We start from the raw sequence: 22,806 nt of genomic DNA, 5'->3' as shown, positions 1-22,806 counted from the left end.
TATGAGGATAGCATAGCAATATAAGCAACGTAGAAGTAACTCCCAACGTAGAAGTAACTCACAGGTGCATAGGTACTACCTCAACTACTTCCCAAAACCCACAATTTAATCAGATCCTAAGCATGCAAGTGTTTAAGGATTGATCTAATGCAATAAAACTAGGTAGTAAAGAGGTATGATCAAAGTGTTACTTGCCTTGCTGATGATCCGCAAAACCTAGAGACTCGTAGTAGCACGCTTCGCACTCTGGGTACTCTATCGCAAACAAACAAGCATACAATAAGCACTCAACTAGAAGCACGGGTAAAACTCAAATAAGAAGATCTAACTAGAAAGTGCAACTTAAGAACTCTGGTTTGCAAAAAGAATCAAATCAAACGAAGCAACAAAACTCAAGCTACGAAAGAAACAAGATCCGATTACTAATCTGAACTAAAGTCAAATTTTACTGTTTCAAAATCTTGTTCAAGTTGGTTAAACAGAAAGAGGGCTTCGAGACGAAGATCTAGGCGCTTGAATCGCTTGATTCTGACTAACGAGCTAAAAGATAAACTAAAACGAAAATCAGATCAGAAATTGCGATAAAAAATAATCGCGAAAAAACCCGAGAAAAAGAAGAACTAACGAACAGGCTAACGAACGAACGTTTGCTATCTGTGAGTAACGGGCGAAAACCGTTCGTTAAAACGAACGTACGGGCGAATGTCCGCTATTTAACCGAACCGAAAAAAACCTGATCTAAACCGATTTAAAAAACCAAAACTAGGGTTTATAAAAAAACGATCGGTTTCTAATGAAAAACCGGCGACGGCTACCTCGGGTCCGGCGGGGTCCGGCGACTCCGGCGGCGGCGCGGCTTGCGGCGGGGCGGTGAGGTGAGGCGGCGCGGCCGCGGCGGCGCGGCTCTGTTATGGTTTCGGCGAGGCGGCGCTGGTGGGCTACGGGGCTCGGGTGCACGGGCTTTAAAGCCCCAGGCCGGGAGAGTCCTAGTCGGGTACGGCCCGGCTAGGTCGGTTAACCTTTTTTAAAAAAATCTAACACGCAGAAAAACGAAGAAAAAGAATACTAAACAGACTCCAAAAATCCCGAAATAAATTTTCCCCATCCTCTAAAAATCTATTGGGCAAGGTGAACATTTATTTGGGCCTCTAATGCACATTTTTCCTAATTCGGATAAAATAGCAATAAAAACTCCAAATAAAATCTTATTTGATTTTAATATTAAGTCTCCAATATTTCTTTATTTTGGGGAAGTCATTTTATCCCCTCTCTTTTATTTTTCATAAAAGAAATATTCGAAGAGAAAATAATTAAAATCAAACGATCCTCTTTTCAAGATTTGAGATAACTCAAATATGAAAATAACAAAATCCCCAACTCTCTTCGTGGGTCCTTGAGTTGCGTAGAATTTCTAGGATCAAACCAAAATGCAATAAAATATGATATGCAATGATGATCTAATGCATAACATTCCAAATTGGAAATTTGGGATGTTACACGTTGATACCTTACCTGCATTCCTAAATGCTTAGTATAGGATGCTAGTTTATCATCAGTGGCCCTACATTCTTGTCCGTATGCCGTGCTATACTATCGGGTCGTGATCACTAGGGAGGTGATCATGGGTATATACCTATATACATATACATGATACATCTGATGACTAAAGACGGGTCGGCTCGTACAGTACCCGCGAGTGATTCACAGATTGGGGGCTAAAAGGACCTTTGTCCCGACGGCCCTCTGGGTGGATCTTTATGGCGGAGCGACAGGGTAGGTTGAGACCACACAGGAGAGAGGTGAGCCTGGCCCTGGTCGGTGTTTGCGGTTATTTCAAGATAACACGCTTAACGAGATCTTGGTATTTGATCTGAGTCTGGCCACTGGCCTATACACACTAACCAACTACGCGGGAACAGTTATGGGCACTCGACGTCGTGGTATCAGCCGAAGCCTTTGTGACATCAGCGACTGAGCCGCGCGCGCCGGGTTGGACCACGTAACGCAACTTCCTTTGTAATGGAGGTTGCTAGGTCTGCTCACCGGCCGCGTACACAATGTGCAGGTGTGCAATGGACAATGGGCCGAGACCCATGCGCGCTTAGGATTTAGACCGGCGTGCTGACCTCTCTGTTGTGCCTAGGTGGGGCTGCGACGTGTTGATCTTCCGAGGCTGGGCATGACCTAGGAAAGTGTGTCCGGCCAAAGGGGGTCGAGCGTGTTGGGAAATGTAGTGCACCCCTGCAGGGAAGTTTATCTATACAAATAGTCGTGTCCCTCGGTAAAACAACGACCCGGAGTTGTACCTTGACCTTATGACAACTAGAAACAGATACTTAATAAAATACACCCTTCCAAGTACCAGATACAACCCGACGATCGCTCTCTCACAGGGCGACGAGGGGAGGATCACCAGGTAGGATTATGCTATGCGATGATACTTGGTTAACTTACCATCTACTCTCTCCTTCTGCTTCAAGATGGAGGCTGCCAGAAGCGTAGTCTTTGATATGACTAGCTATTCCCCTCTTATTCCGGCATTCTGCAGTTTAGTCCACATATACTACCCCTTTCATTGATACGAATGCATATGTAGTGTAGCTCCTTGCTTGCGAGTACTTTGGATGATTACTTACGGTTGCTTTGCTCCCCCTTTTTCCCCTTTCTATACCTGATTGTTGCGACCAGACGTTGGAGTCCAGAAGCCAGAGGATCCCGAGGATGATTCTATGTGCAGTTTGACTTCGAGTAGTTAGGAGGTCCCAAGCAGGAGGCCTTGCCTTTCCGATCGTTGCTACTTTTGTGCTAGCCTTCTTAAGGCAAACTTGTTTAACTTATGTCTGTACTCAGATATTATTACTTCCGCTGACTCTTGTGCATTCGAGCTTATGTATTCGAGCCCTCGAGGCCCCTTGCTTGTAATATAAAGCTTGTATTATTATTTTTGTCTAGAGTTGTGTTGTGATATCTTCCATTGAGTCCTTGATCTTGATCGTACACATTTGCGTGTATAATTAGTGTATGGTCAAATCGAGGGCGTCACAATGGGTCTCTCACACACACACATGCACGCGCGCACGCACAAACACACACACAAGTGGGACCCGTTGAATTATTTCTTCGCTCGTGACAACTTTTAATTAGGTTCCATTGTACTCTAACTTTTTTATTTAAGTTATAAATTGAGCACAATGACTTCAAAAGGTTGTACACGGGCCTTGTTTGGGCCTTTTCAGGCGTCGTTGAATGTGGGTTGAGTAACTATGTAAAGTTGTACTGTACTACTATCCATGCCTTTTTCAATGAACATCAGTAATGCAACTGGGACGACAATTGTACACAAGATCCTAAAATAAGCACCTCCTAGCCTATGTTTATTTTAATAAAATGCACAACTCAGTTCATTTTTTATATAATAAGATTACAAAGCCCAACTTAAGTTTTTTAAAATAATATTCCTATCTCAATATTATTTTTTATAAGAAATGCTCAGTCCAGGCCATCATTGTTTTTTCACCCATCCCGGAAAATGGGTCTATTTCTAGTAAAATCAAATGGATTGTAAATTATAAGAAATAATAAATGGGCTGCATGTACACAATATTATTTTTTCACCCAGCCCAGTAAATAGGTGTATTCAAATAAATAATCAAATGCGTTGTAAATTATCATAAATAGTAAATCATCTATTATTATTTTTATGTAGCCCAGGAAATAGATTATTTTTTGAGTCAAAGCCCAGGAAATAGATGTATTGGCCAACAATATGAAATGGGCTATAAAACCTAAATAAATGGGCTGCATTCCACCACAGCTTTCGAAGCTGACTTTGTTGGCCCACTAGGACGAAACCTGCACAAGGTGTTGTCCATTTAATGAACAAAATGATTTAATGATCTAAAACAAAACATCAATAAATTATTATGACATCTGTATTTGTTGGATTGACACACAACGGTGATCCCGGTTCTTCAATCTCTGATCTAGTTGTTCTTGCTCCAGCCGCCCAAACCATCGCCGGCTGGAGCGGCTGCATCTGCCTCCCATGGCCGGCTGTGCTACCGCGCAGTCCTCGCCGCCCCACCCTACTCCCAACGGTGTCCAGGTCATACCTGTACTCACCCACACCTTTTGTTATTCTCTGATGGCGGCAGCCTCACCCCGTAGCCGAACCAGTCCATCGTACTCCCCTCTGCCAAGGACTCCAGTGCCCCTTGTACCACGTGTAACGACCCGAACCTGCTAAGATTCGATGTCTCTGTGCTCACTGTGCTAGTCTCTGGATCGACTCACTAGCACACACAGTACATGTGAATATCAAATAACAAGTGCATCATTTACTATAATGTATGATCCATAATTCATAAGTATTACAAACTGAGTAGCACATAGCTACCTTTATTCAATAATAACAGCGAAAAATGTAGCATAATAGATGATTAGTCCCATCAATGCCTATTGGCGAAAATGTTGAGTGAAGACTCGCGGCCCTACTATCTCTCACTGATCACCTGAATATCCTGCAACATGATAAGTTGCAGCCACAAAGGGTCAATACATTGAATGTATTGGCAAATCACACAATATGATATAGAGAACCTACATCCACAAAGCAATGTATGACAAACAAAACACACAAGTTAGTTTGGAGAAGAATGTCTTCACCTACCTCCACTAACTGAACTCAGAACCGCCTCTAATTTATTCGCCCAATATAACCCCCAAGATTATAAGAAAACATGACAAGAACTTCAGAAGTATCTCAAGTGTGCTCTGTCAGTGGCGCATTCTCTAAGAACAATAGAGTGCTCTGCGAAGGACACATTCACCTGATTTAAGTTCTAAAAACTATACCTTGCCTCAAGTGCGCTCTGCCAAAGGCGCATTCTCTAGGGACAATAGAGCGCTCTGCCAGTGACGCATTCACCTGGTTAATAATCCTGAGCCTACGTGATACGAGGTTGCCCAATCTTCACGGAGGATCTGCTCTATGTTGCGAATCAACGCCACCTGAACGGTACGAAGGAAACCCTCGATCCCAACCAACAACGCTGTCGGGTAAAGGATAACTAGTGCAACCTGACGAGACCGAAGCTAACTATTGCAAATGCAACAACCAGCGACAAGTATTCACCCAACCACACTCTTAGTTCCAATCCACGCAACCACGCACGAAGTTGGAAGCACGAACTGGTCGCCGCCTCAACGGCTGCTATTGTAAAATCACAAAGTGAGTTTACCCTCTCACAAGGCAAGATTACAAGAGCTAAAGAGGAAGTGAACTCTCAAACAATATTCTGGTTGCACTTAGCTAACCTATGCTGAAATCAAATTGCCAAAGAGTTGTGGCTGAAGTGGGGGAAGGGGTATTTATACTAGGAACAACCCTCCTAGTTTAGGTGTGAAACCAGGCCAAAAGAGGGGTTCAAATTCGTGCTAACCAGCTGGTCAAGGGAGCAAACTCATGGAGCCTCGCGCAGCAATTAATGCCCTGGGCAGCTTGCATTGGAACTCTCATATTCTTTGACCCAGGACTCCAAATGATGCACCGTTTGATTTTCCTGAAAGTAGACTTCATATGCTCTCCATTTTGTACCCCCACACATGCTGGATGCTCATATATTTGCGTTTCATGATTCAGCAAGTTCTGGGACGAATTCTGGAACTGCACATGCAACAATAGAGTGTTGAGATGGCTTGATATTCTTCCTTGCGGTGTAACTAGTCGTCCTTGTCACCAAAACAAGGCTTTCTTCAAAGTTGAAACTAGTTCTCTTCAAACTTGTTGTATGGGCTCCAAAACTTGTTTCTTCATGTGTTGAATGTTGTTGGTTGTCCTTAACATTGTACCTAAGTAAAATCAGCACATGAGATTTAGGCAGTATAAAGTTCTCATGGTCATTTGAATTATGATAAGCTAGGAGCGCGTTCACCTCTTGTTCTATTTGTTTGGCACGGCTCCTTGTCATGGGACCCAAATAGATCTTCTTTGTAGAAGGTTCACTTGATGGCTGAGATTTATCATTAGGAGAAGATGATAAACGAGGTGAACCTGGGATGTCCTCATCATCCTCCCCCTCTTCAAAAGGAGTCGTCCTCGACTCTTGACCCTCTTGATCGAAGCATGGAGACAAATCAGCAACGTTGAATGTTGGACTCACAGCATAGTCTTCAGGAAGCTCGATCTTCTAAGCATTGTCATTGATCTTGGCCAAGACTTTGAATGGTCCATCTCCACGAGGCATTAGCTCAGATTTGCGCTTCTCTGGGAACCGATCTTTGCGCAAATGTATCCAAACCAGATCTCCGGGCTCAAAAGTCACCTTCCTGCGATTTTTGTTTGCCTTAGCAGCATAGTACTTGGACTTCCTTTCTATCTCTTCTCTGGTCTTCTCATGAATCTTCTTCACATATGCAGCATGCTTTGAAGCCTCCATGTTACATCTCTCTTGCAATGGAAGTGGCAGCAAGTCAATTGGTGCAAGTGGTTTGAATCCATATACCACCTCAAACGGGCACATGTTTGTGGTAGAGTGAACTGCCCGATTGTAAGCAAACTCCACATGCGGCAAACACTCTTCCCACTCCTTCAAATTCTTCTTGATCATTGTACGCAACAATGCTGAGAGTGTGCGGTTCACTACCTCTGTTTGCCATCAGTTTGGGGGTGACACGTTGTTGAAGACGGTAGCTTGGTTCCTAATTTTGCCCACAATGTTTTCCAAAATTAGCTCATGAACTTCACATCTCGATCTGAAACAATAGTCCTTGGCATTCCATGCAAGCGAACAACTTCCCTGAAAAACAATTCAACAACATGTGAAGCATCGTCGTTCTTGTGGCACGGAATGAAGTGTGCCATTTTTGAGAACCTATCAACCACAACAAAAACTGAATCCCTCCCCCTCTTAGTCCTAGGCAGTCCTAAAACAAAATCCATGCTAATATCTTCCCAAGGAGCATTTGGAACAGGTAGGGGAGTATATAAACCATGGGGGTTCAGTTTAGACTTAGCTTTGTGGCATATGATGCATCGCTGCACAAATCTCTCAACGTCCTTCCTCATCTTTGGCCAATAAAAGTGATCGTCCAACAGCTCATAAGTCTTCTCACGACCAAAGTGTCCCATTAATCCTCCTGCATGTGATTCCTGCAACAACAAAGGCCTAACCGACGAATCTGGAACACACAACTTGTTAGCCCTAAAAAGGAACCCATCATGCACATGGTATTTATCCCAACATTTCCCATCTTTACATTTTGCATATGGTTCTGAAAATATATGATCAGTGCAATATAGTTCTTTTAAGCTCTCAAGTCCTAGTACCTTCACTTCTAATTGTGTCAAAAGAACATGCCTACGGGACAAAGCATCAGCAACCATGTTTTCCTTTCCTTTCTTATACTTCACAACATATGGGAAAGTTTCAATGAATTCTACCCATTTAGCATGCCTACGATTCAGTTTAGCTTGGCCTTTCAAATGTTTCAAGGCCTCATGATCAGAATGTACAATAAACTCTTTAGGCCATAAGTAGTGTTGCCAAGTTTCAAGCACTCTAACCAAGGCATACAACTCTTTATCATAAACGGAATAATTCAGTTGTACACCACTCAGCTTCTCTCTAAAATATGCTATTGGTTTTCGTTCTTGCATTAACACACCTCCAATACCTATTCCACTAGCATCACATTCTATCTCAAAAGTTTTAGTGAAATCAGTAGAATCAGCAAAGGTGCTTCAGTTAATTGTTTCTTAAGATCAAGAAATGCTTCTTCTTGTGGTGCACCCCATTTAAAGGGAATTCCTTTCTTTGTCAATTCATTCAAAGGTGCAACAATTGTACTAAAATCTTTCACAAACCTCCTGTAGAAACTAGCAAGGCCATGAAACTTCTTACCTGGCTTACATTCATTGGACTTGGCCAATTCTTGATTGCTTCCACCTTAGATTCATCCACTTCAATTCCCTGTCTTGAAATGACATAGCCAAGAAAAACAACCTTGTTTGTGCAAAAGGAGCACTTCTCAACGTTAGCATATAGTTTTTCTGTCCTTAGCACATTCAACACTTGTTTAAGATGTTCAATATGTTCCTCAATGGATCTGCTATAGATTAGGATGTCATCAAAGTACACAACAACAAATTTGCCAATGTAAGCTCTCAAAACATGGTTCATCAATCTCATGAATGTACTTGGTGCATTAGTTAATCGAAAAGGCATGACTAACCACTCATACAACCCAAATTTTGTTTTGAAAGCGGTTTTCCATTCATCTCCTTCTTTCATCCTAATCTGATGGTATCCACTCCTCAAATCAATTTTAGAGAAAATAGTAGAGCCACTCAATTCATCAAGCATATCATCTAACCTAGGAATAGGATTACGATACCTAATAGTTATAATATTGATAGGCCTACAATCCATTACCAATCGCCATGTGTCATCTTTCTTGGGCACCAAAATCACAGGTACATCACAAGGACTTAAGCTTTCACACACATAACCTTTATCTAAAAGTTCTTGTACCTGCCTTTGTATCTTCTTTGTTTCTTCAGGATTGGTGCGGTAGGGAGGTCGATTCGGAAGTGATGCTCCTGGAATGAGGTCAATCTGATGTTCTATGCCACGCAAGGGAGGTAGACCAGTGGGTACTTCCTCCAGAAAAACATCCTCGAATTCCTGCAAGACATCACAAACAGCACTAGGGAGACATGTTAAGTCATTAGCTGAAAGCAAAGCATCTTTGTACACAAGTACAACGACCACTTGATTTGGGTTGAGCCTCACATCTCTCAGTTCTGATTTGGTGGCTAACATTACTAAGTTCTCTCCCTCTCTTTTATTCTTCTCTCTTAGATTTGGCTTGTGGCGCTCACTCACCGATTTGTGGATCTCTCTCTCACTCTTTTTCTCTCCCTCTTTCTTACTCACTATTTTTACTTCAGAAACTTTCTGCAAGTGCTCAGCCATGATTTGTTGGGGTGTCATGGGTCTAAGAACCAAGTCTTTTCCTCTCCACTTGATGGTGTATTGATTGGTTCTGCCACAATGTTGAGCTGAATGATCATATTGCCATGGTCTACCCAACAGCAAGTGACACACCTTCATTGGCACCACATCACACTCAACGGTGTCATTATAATCTCCAATCTTGAATTGCACCTGTACCATGTGTGTGATCTTAATCTCTCCACATTCACTCAACCATTGTATATGATATGGATGAGGGTGTTGTAGCAGCTTCAGCCCAAGCTTATCACACATTTCTTTGCTTGCAAGATTGTGACAACTCCCACCATCAACAATTACCTTGCATACCTTGTCTTGCACTTTGGATCTTGTTTGAAATAGATTGTGTCGTTGTCCATTCTCAGCTTCTTTGATCTGCACACTCAAAACTTTAGTGACAACAAGAGAGGCACCTTGCTCATAATCACAATAGGTTTGCTCATCACCATCTTTAGTTTCTTCTTCAGGTTCACTACAAGACTCATATTCTCCATTCTCGGTGATCAGCATGGTACGCTTGTTGGGACAATCCTTCTTCATGTGGCCACGTCCCTTACATGTAAAGCACTCTATCTCACTAGTTTTCCTCGTGGAGCCAATGGAGGATGAACTAGGAGCTGCAAATTTGCTCTTCTGCTTCGAATTTGATGCATCATTTCTGCTCGTGGTTGCACGTGCATGGGGCTGATTTGCACCACCAGAACTAGTCATAATACCTCGACCAACATTGAATTGAGGTACAAACTTACTCCCACTTGATGTAGCTCGAGCTGTGAAGGATGTAGTTCTATTTTGCTTCGAGTCTTCTTGCAATTGACGTTCAGCCTTAGAACCAAGATGTACCAGCTCTACCACATTACGATATGGCTGCAAATCAACCACTCGTTTAACATTAGGATTCAGCCCATAGAGGAACCTTGCCATGGACTGCTCCTCATCTTCATGTATGTGGGCTCTTATCATTGCCTTCTCCATCTCCTTATGATACTCCTCAACTGATAACTTTCCTTGCCTCAAATTCTGGAGCTTATCAAAGATGTCACGTCTATAATGCCTTGGGACAAATCTTGCCCTCATCTCTCTTTTCATTTCTGTCCATGTAGCAACAGCAGGGTCTCCTTCTTCTTCTCGCTGAATCTGAACTTGCTCCCACCAAATTAGAGCATAGTCTTCAAACTCAAGTGAGGCCATTGCTAATTTCTTCTCTTCTGAGTAGTTGTGCATGCGGAAAATCTTGTCAACCTTCAATTCCCATGTGAGATAACTTTCTGGATCAGATCCACCATCAAACTTGGGCATGGTAAATTTCAGCTTTCCAAACCTCTCCTCCTGCCGTCCACGACCATAGTTTCTATGACGATGAAATCTGTCATTCTGGTGCATGCCATCTTCATCTTCATCAAACTCATCTCCATTACCTTCATGGTGCAGATTTGCTCTTCGGTGGCCTCCTCTAAGACCACGACCAACAGGAGCTTCATGATGACCACGTCCATTGCCATGATCATTTCCACGTCCGGGACCGAGAGGTCTCATGGCATGGGGAGTAGGAGCACAGTTTCTTCTAGCTTGTGCATTGGAGGCAGCACCTTCCCCATCAGTTACATTTTGTTCTTCACCATGGACACTTGCATCTTCTCGGTTCTGACGAAGCTCTCGTACAATATCAGCAACAATACCAGTCCTCATGGCTGCCATGTTCTGAGTGAGTTGCTCATCAACATTACCCATAAGTTGCTGCTAATCTCTCGACAACTTGCCTTGCTTCTCTTCAATTGGGTCAAGGCTGTTTCTGAACTCTCGGCGTAGATGATCACGTAATGCGTTGAAGTGAAACCGTGTGACGGGCTGATTGAGATGCCCATTTCCTTCAACATCATACTCGTTTTCTTCGCCTGCCATGGTTAGTTCTCCAAAAGCCCTATAGTACTAGAAGCATATATGTCGATAACAACTCAAACTCGCCTCACTTACCAACCGAAGCTCATGTAACTTCCAAGTGAGAGCAGAATCATGCTCAACCGTGGTGTCGGTGGTTGGTATACAAAGAGTGATAATCAAGCGAATACAAGTCTAGGGTTGCACATGCGGGGCTGTTTGGTGGAGTTTGGGTGGGGTATATATGTAGCAAAAGATGCACTAATCTGCAATCTAGATATTGTTGAACCAAGTAATCATCCACACAAGATTCTAGTGCATTTAGTTGCTGAATGAGATATACGTGAGGTAAATGCAACTCTCGCCAAGGAATCAGATTTGCTACAAGCAAGGACTGAAGACTTTGCACACTTGACACGTTTCAGCTCACAACACAAACAGGGATTTCTCAAGATACAAGTAAAGAACAGTCCCAAGTTTTCTCTCTTTTGCTTCTTGCACACACTTTCTTTCTTTGGGAAGATATCTTTTTTTGCCTCTTTTCTTCTTTCTTTTGCTCTTTTTTTGACAAACTTTCAACAAGGGACTTGGATCTGAACACACACTTTGGGGGAATCACGAAAATCACAATAGATGAAGTCAACCAACAAGAACATGCAGCTAAAACTTTGGCAGCAAACACACACGAACTGATCTGATTTAACTGGGTGGAAAACACGATGGGAATCAGATCTAACAAGGATGAATGGAGAGCACATAGTGTGGGCTTTTCAAAATGCACAAAAACACTCAAAACGGACTCCGGATGACAAAGATATGCATGATTTGGTGGAGGATGCAGATCTGAAGTCTGTGCACGAAAATGAACACAAACACACAAGATTGGATGGGGGAAACTCAACAACTAAAAACAAAGATCTAGTGGACAAGAACTTGATAAAACTCACCAAATAACAGATTAAAGGCTGCAAAGGGCTAGGTAAAGGGATTTTTTTGTGGGGCTATTTTTTGGACTTTTAGGATGAACAAGAACATGAACTAAACTAGGGATACAAGATCCTACCGTGTCAACCAAAGCTCTAATACCAAGATGATACGGGGTTGCCCAATCTTCACGGAGGATCTGCTCTATGTTGCGAATCAACGCCACCTGAAGGGTACGAAGGAAACCCTCGATCCCAACCAACAATGCTATCGGGTAAAGGATAACTAGTGCAACCTGACGAGACCGAAGCTAACTATTGCAAATGCAACAACCAGCGACAAGTATTCGCCCAACCACACTCTTAGTTCCAATCCACGCAACCACGCACGAAGTTGGAAGCACGAACTGGTCGCTGCCTCAACGGCTGCTGTTGTAAAATCACAAAGTGAGTTTACCCTCTCATAAGGCAAGATTACAAGAGCTAAGGAGGAAGTGAACTCTCAAACAATATTCTGGTTGCACTTAGCTAACCTATGCTGAAATCAAATTGCCAAAGAGTTGTGGCTGAAGTGGGGGAAGGGGTATTTATACTAGGAACAACCCTCCTAGTTTAGGTGTGAAACCAGGCCAAAAGAGGGGTTCAAATTCGTGCTAACCAGCTGGTCAAGGGAGCAAACTCATGGAGCCTCGCGCAGCAATTAATGCCCTGGACAGCTTGCATTGGAACTCTCATATTCTTTGACCCAGGACTCCAAATGATGCACCGTTTGATTTTCCTGAAAGTAGACTTCATATGCTCTCCATTTTGTACCCCCACACATGCTGGATGCTCATATATTTGCGTTTCATGATTCAGCAAGTTCTGGGACGAATTCTGGAACTGCACATGCAACAATAGAGTGTTGAGATGGCTTGATATTCTTCCTTGCGGTGTAACTAGTCGTCCTTGTCACCAAAACAAGGCTTTCTTCAAAGTTGAAACTAGTTCTCTTCAAACTTGTTGTATGGGCTCCAAAACTTGTTTCTTCATGTGTTGAATGTTGTTGGTTGTCCTTAACATTGTACCTAAGTAAAATCAGCACATGAGATTTAGGCAGTATAAAGTTCTCATGGTCATTTGAATTATGATAAGCTAGGAGCGCGTTCACCTCTTGTTCTATTTGTTTGGCACGGCTCCTTGTCATGGGACCCAAATAGATCTTCTTTGTAGAAGGTTCACTTGATGGCTGAGATTTATCATTAGGAGAAGATGATAAACGAGGTGAACCTGGGATGTCCTCATCACTACGACTATAAATACTCATCACTTTCATGGATCACTCGACACATGCCCACGTCTACCATAGCAAGTTGATCACACTATCACATAACACAATCAATACCAAAACATGATAACACGGGATACACATATCAGGCTAGCATTAGAACCACACATTCATAGCAGAATATAGGATGAGCAAAATCAAAAGTGCAAACTTGCCTGGAACTCTGTTGAAGTAATCTAACGATTAATTCCGATCCGCTTCACACTCCGAATAATCTATAGGATTAACGAAGGCACCGATAAAATAAACCATACTCACATAACAATCACAATAAGGTCAACAGCAAGGAATTCAATAAAACTTAAATAACAGAACGTATCAGTAGGTATATCTTATCTACATGCTATTAGGGTCACAATGCAAAAAGAATCAACTAATTTCGATCAACGGTTTGAAAGATACTGCCTCCGAAAGGTTAAATTCAAATTCTATCAAATTCAAATTTAATGGTTTCAAAAATTATATTGGATAGGTGTGTTGGATAAAGGTAATCATGATGAAGGATTTGGCGTTGGTTTCATCAAATTTGGACAAACGATGCAAAAGTTATGAAGGTTTGAAAAACATGAACAAATCTGCCCTTTTCTAATTAAAACAAAATACCTGAGACGTGGCGCACTGTGATAGGCTGATGGGTGTTTGCTGTGGCGGCTAACTGGTGGACGGCCACTAAATAGTGCATACCGGTTCGAATAAAACAACAACCGATCCGGGCGGTTAAAACAAGATCGGGAGGTCGGGAGATGTGCTCACCGGAGGACCCACGCTGGGGTGTCGCCGGGGTTGGAGAAGAAGGGCGAGGCGGCTCGGACCTCGACGACGGCCACGGTTACAGGAAAACTCCGGCGAAGGAGGACCGACCAGAGAAGGCGGCGTACGACGGCAGTGAGTTTGGCGGCGTCCACGGCGACGGGGCGAGCTCTGCTGGGGGCAGTGCTCGAACTATGGCGCGGCGGCGTCCAAGAACTCCGGCGGAACTCTAACCTCGTTCTAGGGCATATATGAGTAAACGGAAAAGTCAGGAGGGTGTGGAACATTGGTGTAAAGGGAACGGCGCCGAGGGTGGGGATCTTAATCTCCTAGTGGCGACGAAATCGGCCGCAACAGAGCTTCTGGACGGCGAACTCTGACGAGATCGGGACAGGGCGAAACGGCCACGGGAGATCTCAAATTGGCAAAAATCGGACGAGGAGGGCTTGGGAAGAATATATATATAGGGTCGGGCGTGGGAAAAAGGGCAGGAACAGATCAAATCGATCGAAGATTTGGATCGGGAGATGAACTCGTGTGCGTGCAGGAAACTGGACGAGAGGAGAGAGGTGACAGGTGGGTCCGCCCCGTCAGCGGCTGAGAGGTGAGAGAGAGAAAAAAAATGAAAGACAGAGGGGTGGGCTCTGCTGCACCGAAATGGGCTGCCAGCTGCTGCTGCTGTTGCGCTATCTTGCGCGCACGGGCGAAGAGAAGGTTTTGGGCTGCCACAGTGCGGTCCAAATGAACAGTAATATCTGGCAAAAACTTTTACACAATAAATGTTTTGACTAAAGATAAAATACCAGATGAATTCCTAAAAATACCAGAACAGACTGTAAAATATTAATACTAATATAGAATACTGTGAACACTTTTAAAACACATATGCACCTTTGAAAAAATTATATTTTATGCAATGCAAGCACATAAAGAGCATTATAAAACTCTAAAATAACTTTTAGCTTCCACAATGCCAAAATAATTTATGTAAACTCCAGAATATATTCTTAGCATTTTCCAAATATAATTAACAGGGGAGAAGTCATATTATCTCCACTCCAATTTTTTTGCCTTGAGTTGGAAAACACTTCGAATAAACAGAAAATTCAAATATGCATAGAAATCATGATGACAAAGAATGATCCTATTAACATTCCTAATCTGAAAATTTTGGGATGTTACACCACGACTCTAGATCGTTCTGGTCTTAGGCCTCGCTGTCGTCCACCGCCGTGGTCCGCTCGACGATGTGTGGTCAACAACGAGAGCCAACGTGGAGTACGTCAAGAGTCTGACAGTGGGGAGCCACCAGCAACATCTTCGCATGCAAGCTAGTGCCTCCTTATTATGCAGGAATAAATGATTCCTCCCCCTGACAGGTTGGACCCACCAACTGCAATCTTCGCACGCAAGGATGTTCCTTCTTATTTTGCGAAAAATCCCCCCCCCGAATGACAGCTAGGACCCACGAGCCACATCTTCGCACGGAAGGAAGTGCCTCTTTATTACGTGCAAGAAAAATGATTCCCTCCTTGCTAGCTCGGACCCACCTGATTCAGAGACTGACTTCTGGGCCTCTTTATTACGTGCAAGAAAAATGATTCCCTCCTTGCTAGCTCGGACCCACCTGATTCAGAGACTGACTTCTGGGCCTACTAAGTTGACACGTCCGCAGGGCTTTGTTATTTTGTTATCCTACTGCAGGATGCTGCTAACGCGACACTACAATCAGAGACCCTTTGTCGAAATTATGTGCGATGCATTAATCAGAAATGGGGATGTTTAAAACGTCAAAAAGGTGCAAAACATTTGCGATGGCGGAGCCATCAAACACGATTCACATTTTAGTTGCGTGTGCAATTCAGGGCACACGGTTAACCCGTTTGAACTGTTTGCGATGAGGCAGAACAATAAAAACGGGCAGCCATATCAATGTGTGTGCGATATACGACATATAGTTTGCTCTGATGAACTGTTTGCTATTAGGGAGTGCAACAGAAACGGTTAGTCGGATCAAGGTGTCTATGATATAGGGCATACGGTTCACTCGGACGAACTATTTTCGATTAGCGAACACAACGGAAACGGTTCAACTTAACAAGATGTGTGTGATACGTGGCAAATAGTCGTCTCGGATGAACTATTTGGATGAGAAATTACAACACAGACGGTTAATACAGTTAGTTCGTGTGCGATTCTGTGTGTACAAAAAATTTTGAAATATGCAAACTAGTTGCTTGCGGTGGCTAAGAGTATTGCACACGATGCGTCTGCGAGTACTCGTGTGCAATGATAAGTAAGTTACACATGTGTTTCCTTATGTTAACACTTGTGTGAAAATAACACGTGGCACCGGATACGATATTCGGGTTGTGTGTGTGTGCTCCACTTAGTCTTTCCGCGCTCCAGCGAATGCTTCCTGCGCTCCACATGGGTGAATTTTAAAATCCACGCCTCTTCCCTCATCGGTTTCCCGCCACAAGCTAATGGCTTGCTGCATATAACCCAGGCGGCAATGCACCGCCGCGACACTCTGCGCAGATCTAGTCCTCACCCATCTACCATTAGTTATTCCAAGCATGCCAGGCAACGACGAAAGCTTCGACGTCGATGCCTACCTGTCTTATATCTTCGGCGAGGAGAACGAGCCGGAGAAGGTCGGGGAGCAACAACTTCATCATCAGGTGCAGGCACCATGGCCCATCGGCAGCGATATCGGCGTGATAGTCCTTGGGAGCACAATCGACATATTACAGAGGAGGTGTGATGAGTAGTTTGCCATCCATCGTTCAAAAGATCCAGAGCTGCTCGGCGGCATGATCGATGACCCACCCGAAGATCCACCGTCACTAATGCTCATTGAGAGCCTGATGCCACACAAGGAATGGGCAGAGGGCCTATGTGATTCAGTCAAGACACAGGCAGCCCGCGGCTTCATCATTGCCTGCGGCGGCCATGTCAACCTCGATCTCGATGATGTGGTGGCCAGGCTCGAGCGCATCCTTGGCGGAGTTGACGTCCCCGACGAAGTAGAACATCGCCAACGTGTTATCTTGAGGATGTAGGTGATGGACGGAATTTGCTACCAGGCCAGAGACATGGAAATGGAGCAGTTCGCGGAGTTGTCATGCGTGCAATTGCACGCTGTCAAGCTCTTCTGGAAGAGGCCCAACAGCCCTAAGAGCCTCCCAGCGCCAGCAGCTCTGTAGGCGGAGGCGGGTCGGGACACTTGGAGTGAACGGCCGCAAGGGTGCTATGCTGATCATGGAGCCCGAGAAGACCATCGTCGGAAGGCCACCAGCTCAGCCTTTTCACTTATATTTTATTATAATTGTATGCATATGTAGGTCGTGAGTGTTCTGGGCCTTGCCGCATGTGGCATTTTAAATTATCCTTTATATGTAAGACAATTATTAAGAATTATTAACCGTTGACATTGTAAATTTGCCTCAACGGCGAGCAGAGCGCGCGCAGGGATGCTAGAGCGGAGCGCGCTGCGACCGCCTCAATGGCAGGAAAACACGCGGACGGACGTGAGCAGAGTGCACCGCGGCTGCCTCAACAGCGAGCAACCACGTGGTCAACCTTCTGCCATTAATAAATTTGGACCTTGTTTCTCGTCACATTGCAGATTACAACGCAATAAGTAATTACAAATCTGTTCACACCTATCAAACTAATATGTGTTCACACTTAGCATCGGGCTATGAAAACTACCCACTCGAAAATTACTTCACAATTCCTCTCCTCATCACCCAAAAAACTGGTCTTTCCTGTCAAGTCATTCCGCCATCACTGGTAGGAGGAGTTTAGGGTGGACATATAACCAGGCAGCAAAGACCAATTCCGCGGAAGCACTAGAGAGGTCCCGCCGTGAAGCCGCAGCCGCAATAGAGATGTCCCGGCGCACCGCGGAGCCCTGGAACGAGCTCTTACGGGCACGCGAGGGATCTCACAAGCGCATTCGCGGCGTCGGCCATCGCGACGGGCCAGCCTTGCTGAAGTCCTTCGCCGGCGACGACGACATTCTCACTAGCGTCACTACGCAGCAGGAGCTGGTCGACGGCTTGATGAAGCTGCTCAAGATCAGCGATGCCTCGGTTGACAAAGCGACAGGCCTCGTCGAGCAACTTATGGGTGACAATGCGAAGCTCCTCAAGGTGCTTGCCGAGAAGGAGGAGGAGGCCGCCGGCTGGAAGATGTTGCATGAGCAGAGCAGTGCCTTAGGGATGACGCTTATAGTGGTCGTCGAGGAACTAATGGGTGACTTGAGGAAGCTTTGGATCGAGCGCGAGCAGGAGGTGGAGGAATCCGTGGCTGCTTTCAAGCAAAGTCGTGAGGAATTGAAGAAGGACCTGGAGGACGTCGTCGCCCGGCGATCCATCGACGAGTAGAGACAGTAGCGACCCAGATCGTTGTCTGCAATTTCCTTCTTCTCTTGCCCCTGTGTCTTCTGGGCTTTGCTGCATGTGGCATTTTAAATTATCCGGAATATGTAGACAATTATTATCTGCGCCATTGTAAATTTGTCGTCGTATTATCCGTTGCCATTTTATTTGTGGTCATATTATCCGTTGCCCTATGTGGCAATTTAAATTAGGGCGGAATACAAGTTGAAAACACGAACAAAGCAAATGCTGCCATGGGATCACAAGCAAACACGCTCCATCCAGGTGCTTTAATTCACCATTAATGGAGAACTTGTGAGAGAGGCGGGCGGCGACTGGTGCATGGAGGTGAAAGGGCTCGCTCCCTGGTGAGCATGGGCGGCCTTGCTGCTCGCACGTGTCCCGTCGAGCCTGCGAGGTGGACAGGATGCACGCATCCTGTCAAGCCTGCGCGGCAGACTGCTCGCACGCGTCCCGTCAAGCCTGCACGGTGGACTTCTTGTGCTCATCCTGTCTAATCAAACAACTGCACACACGCCACCGAGTATGGTTAAATTTCGACATGGTTAATATAATACAACCGTTTGCGGTATTAACATGTCTGCCTTTTGTTTTAAAAAGGACTTCGTTGGCTACTAATGTGTGCGCCTCTTCTCAAACTGGACGATTTTTTACCACGGCATATATGTGCCATGTCATGAAACCATGTCAAGTTTCATGTTTTTTGGGTGAGTTTTTGATTTACTGGAATTTAAAAACCAAGATTCTCAATGTTTTAGGACGACGACAAGTTTGTAATTCATTCCCATTCCTTAAACGAGACCTAAACATGCACCCAATGACACATGTACGATTTCCCACCCATTTTGCTTCACTGGAGCATGTGCTTGTAGTTCAAATTTTAATTATGGACTACATTAAATTCCTAGAAAACTTAGTAATTAGTAATATATACAATGGCCAAATGAACCATGAATAGTTTCAAATTTCAGCCCGATACTCCTATTATTCTATGTTGCCTGTAGAAAACAAAGTTCAAGGCGAGAAGAGGCAGAGATTATCATTTCGCCACAAGAGGGGCATGTTTCCCTACCGGAACCACGAGGGTTGCGACAAGATCGGTTTGTAAGAGGCTTGTAATATAGCTTCACCCAAATTGGACAATTATATGGACCATGTAGTGACACCATGCCAAGTTTCATGATTTCCTGGTGAGTTTTGGATTTATAGAGATTTAAAAACCAAGATTCGCAATGTTTTTGGCCAAGCCAGGACGGAGAGACGGTTGAATTCATTCCCATTCGTTCCATGGGACCTAAACATGCACCCCAAGGAAACATGCATGTTTTTAGCCATTTTGGTGCGCTGGAGCATGTATTTCTAGTTCAGATTTGAATTATGGACATTAAATTCCTAGAAAACTCAATTAATGAATAAAAAAAGGTCAAACAGACCCTGAATAATTTCAAAGTTCAGTGTGAATCTCCCATTGTTCCATGTTGCGTGTAGAAGAAAATACGAGGCTAGAATAGGGAGCGATTATCGTTTGGCCCACAAGGGGACACGTTTCCCTATTGACACCACGAGGGTTCTTGCGACAGGCTCCAGTTTGTAAGAGGTTTTTAATAAAGCTTGGCCCAAATTGGCAATGTTTTTACCATGACATATATGTGCCATGACGTGACACCATGCCACCTTTGATGACTTTCTGGTGAGTTTTCGATTTATGGGTATTTAAAAACCGAGATACGAAATGTTTGAGGACGAGCCAGGACACCTGTACGGTTGCAATTCGTTCCCAATCCTGGCATGGGACCTAAACATGCACCCAAGGACACATGTATAATTTTTCTAGCCATTTTGGTGAACTGGAGCATGTATTTGTAGTTCAGATTTGAATTATGGACATTAAATGCCTAGGAAACTCAATTAGTGTATAAAAAGGCCAAGCAAACCCTAAATAAGTTTAAATTTCAACATGGATATCATGTTGTTCCATGTTGCCCATGGAAGAAAATACAAGGGCGAAAAGATGCATTGATTACGTTTCACCCACAAGGGGAACACATTTCCCTATCGGTACCACGAGGCTTCTTTGAGAGAAGCTCTGATTTGTAAGAGGTTTGTAATAAAGCTTGGCCCAAATTGGACAATGTTTTTACCATGACATATATGTGCCATGACGTCACACCATGCCACCTTTAATGACTTTATGGTGAGTTTAGGATTTACGGGGATTTAAAAACCGAGATTCCAAATGTTTGAGGATGATCCAGGATGCGGGTATGGTTGTAATTCGTTCCCATTCCTGGCATGTGACCTGAACATGCACCCAAGGACACATGTATAAATTTTCTAGCCATTTTGGTGAACTGGAGCATGCATTTGAAGTTTAGATTTGAATTATGGACATTAAATGCCTAAGAAACTCAATTAGTGTATAAAAAGGCCAAATGAACCCTGAATAAGTTCAAATTTCAGCAAGGATATCCTGTCGTTCCATGTTGCTCGTATAAGAAAATACAAGGCGAAAAGAGGCAGTGATTACGTTTCGCCCACAAGGGGGACACGTTTCCCTATCGGAACCACGAGACTATTTTGAGAGAAGCTCCGGTTTGTAAGAGGCTTGTAATAAAACTTGTGCCAAAATGGACAAAAAAAATTCCTCGACATATATGTGCCATGTCGTGACACCATGCCAGGTTTCATGATTTTCGGGTTAGTTTTGGATTTACGGGGATTTAAAAACCGAGATTCTTCTCATGAAATGTTTTCAAGTAGCACACGGTTCACTCACGAAAGTCGTGTGCCTACAAAACTGTGGCCAATGCCCCCTCCCCGCTGCTGCGCACGCGATCTGAGTTGTGCGTTCTGATTGGCCAGAACCCAAACCCAATGGATCGTACGTGTGCACCATTGGATGCTCCATGATCGAACGGCAACCCTGATCCCTTTCGACAGAAAATGCAGTACATCTGTACATGGGTAAGCACTGCGCGCATGCATCGTGCTAGCTCACGCTTCCTTCTCTACTAGGTTTTCTAAACAGGCTACCGTTTCTCGCCACTCCTCTCATCGGTTTCCCGCCTCTCCTCCCATCTTTTTCCCGCTACTAGTGTCAGTTCTCATTGAAGGCTAGCGACGACACAACAACCATGTAAATATCCCACACAGTTTGTAAAATGCACAAATGTGTGTGATAGGAGGGAGTAGGTCCCATAGGGTGACTAGCATGAAACGCCGTAATGGCAAGGAGGCAATTCTTATCAGAAAGGGATGGCTTCCCATCCGCTAGCCTAGTCGAATAGAACGCAGAAGTTAAGCATGCTCAGACTGGAGTAGTCCAAGGATGGGTGACCCGGTGGGAAGTTGCATATCTCAAGCTTCATTTAAATGCCATGACATGGTCATTATAGAGATATATTATATCTCTATAGTGACCTATCATGGCAATTATATAAACCTTGGGATCCTTGTTTTGCTAATTTGTAGACTGTGTTTTTATGGGTTATTTTTTGCTCTAAAAATTAAAGAATGATTGACTTGACCTGTCATGGCGATTATATAAACCTACTATGTTTTTATGGGTTATTTTTGCTCTAAAAAATTAAAGAATGATTGACTTGACCTATCATGGTGATTATATAAACCTTTTTTAGGTTGCATGCAGGGTATAGGGTGTTCTTCTCGAGCATGTCTCCCTTGTGCGGCTTATAGACGTGACACATATCTGTGGGCTCCCCAAGGTATATATACTATCCTTTACCGACAATTAGGGGGCCCCACACAATCTATCCCTTTGACCCAACAAAGAGAAGGGTTTGACCATGATGGTTTCCTATTGATACTAGTAAGGTACACGTGCATTGCACGCATGAGATTTGGTAACCAAATTATGAATAAATACCACACTATAGCATGTAAGCTTTGAGTAATATATGCATGATGTGGATGTTCGTTTAATTCTTATAGTTCATCTCATCCAAAATCAATTAGTTTTATAAAAAATCTATTTTAAGATTCATGGAATTGTGCATTGTAAAGCATAAAGTAAAAAAAAGTGACAATTCATTTAGAAAAAAAGTTTGGGCAATTAAGATATGGAAGATTCTAGAGAACAAAGGAGAAGTGCTTGTGTTTTGAGGTTTGTGCATTATGCTTAAGTTCAACCATGGAGTCTTCTAGATTGTACATGTGGCAGAATCTGGTGGAATGTAGATGATATCCAATGGCCAGTAGTGCTCATATTTGCCATCTCTATACCGTCGGATTGGCTTCATCTAATGACCAACTTTCAAAGTTATTCGCACACTATATAGGGGTATAGATATAGATGTGTCCCATGCTAGACCAAACAAATTTTGAGCGCACGCATGGGACGACCCCCCGCTACCGCCTCGAAGTTGGGAAACTGACATCGTACGTATTGAACCAGGCTTGGAGTCGGGTACGGTGTTCGGTTTGTAATGTAGTTGGTAGCCCATAGAAGTTGTGCATTTGGGATTTAAATACATCACACACCACCG

General features: G+C 43.9%; 1 long non-coding RNA gene and 1 pseudogene across 1 annotated transcript; both read right to left on the bottom strand.

Annotated features, from left to right (window-relative positions):
- Positions 1-6,066: 6,066 nt before the first annotated feature.
- On the bottom strand, positions 6,067-10,712 carry LOC125518821 (uncharacterized; annotated as a pseudogene).
- Positions 10,713-12,222: 1,510 nt separating this feature from the next.
- On the bottom strand, positions 12,223-14,455 carry LOC147959775 (uncharacterized). Its single transcript, XR_015611409.1, has 3 exons — positions 13,896-14,455; positions 12,966-13,357; positions 12,223-12,882 (listed from the first exon to the last, which is right to left on the bottom strand). It is a non-coding gene; the product is annotated as an uncharacterized LOC147959775 (long non-coding RNA).
- Positions 14,456-22,806: the final 8,351 nt, after the last annotated feature.

The sequence above is a fragment of the Triticum urartu genome, chromosome 7A (assembly GCF_056163025.1).
Source record: "Triticum urartu cultivar PI428250 chromosome 7A, HENAU_Tu73, whole genome shotgun sequence".
Lineage (NCBI taxonomy): Eukaryota > Viridiplantae > Streptophyta > Magnoliopsida > Poales > Poaceae > Triticum > Triticum urartu.
Note: the sequence above shows the minus strand (reverse complement) of the source record. Positions and strands in the feature narration are given on the sequence as shown.